Here is a 5,492-nt window from a genome sequence, read left to right as displayed (position 1 = left end):
GGGCTAATGAAGAGATGCTGCAGGAGGAACGTCTAGCCCAGAATCACTGCTCGGGAAGCGGGCTGTAATTAAATGTGAACGAAACTCTCAATTACTAGAACATTCTGCACAGAGTGGCTTTTGGTCCCACATCCCGCTACCCTTGAGATACACATGCCTCCCAGGGGGAGAGCAGTACTGCTGTTCTGCAAGCCTTTGGTGATAGCCTAAGTATGAAAAACAGCCTTACTGATAGTGGAAAATTCGCCTAAAAGTAGGCAAAGTGTTTCCATCAGATTACGGCCAAATTCCAGTGGGGGTGGAGGAGGTGACAGACAAAACCACTTAGTGTTCCTACGCGGCCCACAAGTTGACACTCTGATCAAGCACTCTTTCTAACACGTGTTCCTGGAGAGCAACCCTGTTATCTGGGGCTGGGGGCTGCCTGCTGACCCCCACTCCTGCCCGGGGCCACCCCCCCAATAGTGCTTTTTTTACATAGCAACATTAAGAAAAACCAGAGTAGCCAGAGAAAAACAGCATTGTTTGTGGCGTAGTGTCTGGCTGGTGTAGAGCATTCATTCATCATTCATTCATTCATTCTTCATTCATTCATCCATTCATTCTTCTGCACAAGAGAAGTCAGCAGCCAGTCTTGCAGCTAAGAGGACTGTTAGGGGCTGAATTGTGTCCCCTACAAAATCCATGTATTAAAGTCCTATCCCGAATAATCCAGAATGTGACTGTATTTGGAGATAAGGTTTTTAAATAGGTGATTAAGTTAAATGTGGGTGGGCCTTACTGTCCTTTTAATAAGAGGGCATGAGGGCACAGGTCACATATACCAAGGGATGACCATGTGAGGACACGGTAAAAAGGTGTTGTCTGCACGTCAAGGAGAGGCCTCAGAAGAAATCAACCCCGCACACAACTTGATCTTGGACTGCCTGCCTCCAGAACCGTGAGAGAATAAATAAAGCCATCCAGTCCGTGGTGTTTTGTTATGCAACCCTAGCAGCATAATATAGGGCCTAACTTTCATTTCTGGGCTTGTGCACAAGGGTTAGGGGAGAGGGTGGGGACCTCCTAGGTAGTGTGTCACGTGGAGATGCTTCCTGCAGATCAGGGCACCCATGTGAGTGGCGTGGGACGTTTGTCACAAAGAGCCCCCTGGATTTTCCTGCCGCATACCTGTGACCACCAGAGCAGTCTTCTTGACTTCCAAGGCCAGCCCCTCTGGCTCACCCAGGAAACTCCACGCTAGACTGCCCTGGAAGCTAAAAGTAGTTTTCAGACTGCTTGGGAATGACTCAGATTTGGGGGACACATCTATCGAGGTGATTTTTAAAAAGAGGCTTATTTCTGCAATTATATCTGCTCAACACTTTTATCTGTTTTGTTTTTGCTTAAATAAACACTTGTTAAATGACCCAGATTGTGTTTTCTGCCTGCCTTTTGAAAGAACAGAGTAACATAAATTTAAATACATATTGGGTAACAGATGCTTTATTTTATTTTATTTTATTTTATTTTATTGTATAGATAGTCTGGAATCAACAATACTCAAAGATGTCACCTGTGATTTCTTTTTTTTCCCTAAAATTCTTCTCAACCTTCCAGTTTCTCATCGTGTAGAAAATCAGGTGCTGTCCTAGTTACTGTTCACTCAGCAAGTCACTGTTAGGGCCAACTTCTACAAACATGGACTTGAATTCCTACTTGGTCACCATCAACTCATAATCCAGAAATTCTGTAATAAATATTGGAATTAAAATAGCTTTCCTAGTTGGGTATCTGCATTTCCTCACCTGCAAATAAGGAATTTTAGAGATGATCTCTAAATATCTTTTCAACTGCCAAGATTGTCGATTCTGTTTGGTAAGTTGGGCAAATATGTGAGCCTATGCTCCCCATACAGCCCCCCTTCCTTCTAACACAAATCTTATTTATTTCATTCACTAGCTTAATAAATGCTGTTGAGAAAGTGACTGAATTAATTAATGAATGCCTACTGTGTTCCAGCCCCAGAGAGCACACAGATAAATACGACAGTTCCTGCCTCTCAGGAGCTCACACTCTGAAGGTGGAGACAGATGAATACACACATGAGCTGCTCAGTTCAACTTTGTTTTCAGTTAGTTTTACTTATTATGATAATAAAAATTTTAATTTATTTCGTGCCTACTCTGTGTCAAGCATGCTGCTGAGTGTTACATGATGAATCCTCATGCTCATTCTACAAAGCAGGTATTATTTTTTTATTTTTTTAGAATTTTATTTATTTATTTGACAGAGAGAGAGAGAGGGAGAGAGAGCACAAGCAGGGGTACAGCAGGCAGAGGGAGAGGGAAAAGCAGACTTCCTGCTGAGCAAAGAGCCTGACGCGGGGCTCGATCCCAGGACCCTGGGATCATGACCTTAGCTGAAGGCAGACACTTAACCATCTGAGCCATCCGGGCGCCCCCAAAGCAGGTATTATTGACTCTGTCTTAAAGATGAGCAAATGAAGACCAGCAAGTGACAGACCTAGGTCTGGTTGACTCCCTGTCATATATATAAATCAAGCTATATGAGCTTTACTGTTTCTGGAATGAAAAGCAGAATGACGCTATGATTTGATCTCAGTGAAAGATAGCAAGTGTTGCTGATTATGTTTTCAATTCGTGCATTTAACCAACATTTGTTGAACATCTTCTCAGTGTCTATACTAGACAATGGGGATAAAATTAGAAAGCCAAGCATTCTTCTGACCTGCTCCTGATGCAGTCAGTTTTAGTAAGGGAGGAAGAAGTGTCAGCTCATAATTATAATCCTATGGGACCAATACTCAGATGTAATAGTAAAGGAATGCTCTGGGAACCCCGGGGGGAGAACAACTAACTGGGCTGGAGAAGTCAGGGATGGTGACTTTTGAGCTGAGTCTTGAAGATGACTAAGAATCCACTAGGCAGGAGGTAGAAGGCTGTTCCAAGCAGAGGGAACAGAACGTGCAAAAGTCTAGAGCTATGAACAGACTACTGCTTTTGGGGAATGATGAGAAATTCTGTGTGACAGAGTATAGAGACTGGAGGATGATGGAACCAGCTAGAGATATTGAAGCGTCCCCTTAAGAATTATCCTGTGACTCATGGAGATTTTCCCAGGGCGATAGTGACAGCATAACAGGAGAACCCTGGCTCCAGTGTGGAGCAGTGATTATCAGCCCTGGCCGCACACCAGAATGGCATGGGGAGCTTTAAAAAACCCTGATGCCTAACGCTACACACCAGATTAAATAAGAATTCCAGGCACTGGGACCCAGGTATTGGTATTCAGCCAAAGTTGAGAACCACTGGTGTGAAGTCTCCAGAGAAGAAAGAATGGTGGCTGGGAGGCCAGTTAGGGGACTACTGGGCAACATCTGGAGAATACCACCAGAGCAGTGGTTCTCAAACTTCAGTGTATCAGAATCACCTGTGAGGCTTGTTAAAACACAGACTTTCTGGGCCCCAGCCCCCAGCTTCCAATTATGAAGATCCAGGGTGGAGCCTGAAAATTTACATTTCTAACCATTTCCCAGGTGATGCTGATGCTACTGATGCAGGGACCTTACTTTGAGAACCATAGGTCTGTGGCCTGGCCGTGCAGATGGAGAAGAGAAAACAGATTGGAAGGTATTTTGGAGGTAGGTAGGAGGGGGATCAGGCAACTGGGTGGTTGGTGATGCTGTTAACTGAAATGGGAAGGGAGAAGACCTGTTTGCTTTGTTTATGATATAGGGTAGAAGACATTTGCACCTATAGGACTTGACCTGTTTGTTGGAAACGTTTAGGTGAAGGCTCCTAGTTGGCACCTGGCAATCCTTTTCTATGAGGAAAAAGTGAGGCAGATTCTGGGACAAATCAGGACTTCGGATTTAGCCTAATTCAAGGTAGATATGGACTGATTACTCTGTATAGCTTGAGAATATATTTTACTTCTATCCAAGCCATTTTTTTTTTCTGATGACAATATGTTTAATCCGTGAAGGACTATGACAGTGTTTCGTTGGTCACTCCACAAAAAAAGATCCACATTATACACAAGGCCTTAAACTTGGTTAAGTATATGTAGGTCCAAATGTTTAAAAAGCTTCCACCAGTGTTTTCCATTTATTTTCACACATGAATATGAAAAGCAAATATAACCTTTATTTCTTTATTATATTGATAGTTACTATGTTTTCTTCTTATTTGTGAGAAGAGTCCAAGGTATTTGGCTGAGCCTCAGTTTCCCCAGTGGTAACAAGGGAGGGGCTTGGATTTAGTCCTGCCAAGGACCCTTCCAGCTCCCGCATTCCATGAGTTTGCCTTTGACTCTGTGTCAGTTTTGCCAGAAGGATCTCCAGGAGCTGCTAACACTGGAAAGTTTTTTTTGCCCATTTTAACTTTTTTAGAGTACTTTTCTATCAAAAAATAGTAAGGCCCTATTGTCAAAACTATGTCTTAAAGGTATTTCCAAACTTGTTTCTTATTCCTCACTTGACAAGTGCTGTCACAAGGCTCCATCACTCCTGGACTAACAGCTACCAACAAACGGAAAATTATTTCCAACCAGCTAACATGCTGTTTACTTTCCAGAAAAATTGCACTTTCCAATCTGACAGTTGATCAAGGGGTATCCCGCTGCTGTCAGCAGGGAGAAATGTTTAAACACAGAGATGGGAGTTTAAACATTTTCTCATTATCACAGAATAAGGGAAAAAAACACACAAATAAATAAATAAGTAAAAATGGCATCCACACTCTAACCCCCTGCTGGGAGCGTAATGAAGCTGTGTCATGTGACCAAAAGGAGTGGGCTTTTATCTCTGGCCCAGTACCGTTATTCAAGTGACACCTGTCACATGACCCAACTTCAGTCTTTTATCTGCCTTCCCCAGCCACCCTTTTGGGGAATTGTCTTTTCTAGAGACGTGTGGCCCTTTACGGCCATTGTAGTGGGCTCTGTTAGTACGATTAGCCTGCCTTTTGCATTTCTTGCCTCGAATCCCCTAGATCTTTCCTCAAATATTGTTTAAACATACTAAATTACAAAATACCTATAAAACTGAAAAAAAAGACAAATCTCAGAGGACAAAAAAGAATCTCAGTGCCATTATTTCAGACAAGTTTGCAGGAATTGAAATTTGTCTGGAAATAAAAATATTTATATTTTAAAACACCTATCTTTATTTTTGAATGTTTGTCAGAGCAGGAGGCTAATAAAACCCAAGTACACTTCATTATAAAAGTGCCTGCGACTGGGTGGCTCAGTTGGTTGGGCGACTGCTTTCGGCTCAGGTCATGATCCCGGAGTCCTGGGATCGAGTCCCTCATCAGGCTCCCGGCTCAGCAGGGAGCCTGCTTCTCCCTCTGACCCTCTCCCCTTTCATGCTGTTTCTCACTCTCTCAAATAAATAAATAAATAAATAAATAAATAAATAAATAAAATAAAATAAAATACTAAAAAAAAAAAGTGCCTGCAACTCTAGCTGGCCAGGCTCACCAGAGTGA

The sequence above is a fragment of the Neomonachus schauinslandi genome, chromosome 3 (assembly GCF_002201575.2).
Source record: "Neomonachus schauinslandi chromosome 3, ASM220157v2, whole genome shotgun sequence".
NCBI lineage: Eukaryota > Metazoa > Chordata > Mammalia > Carnivora > Phocidae > Neomonachus > Neomonachus schauinslandi.
Note: the sequence above shows the minus strand (reverse complement) of the source record.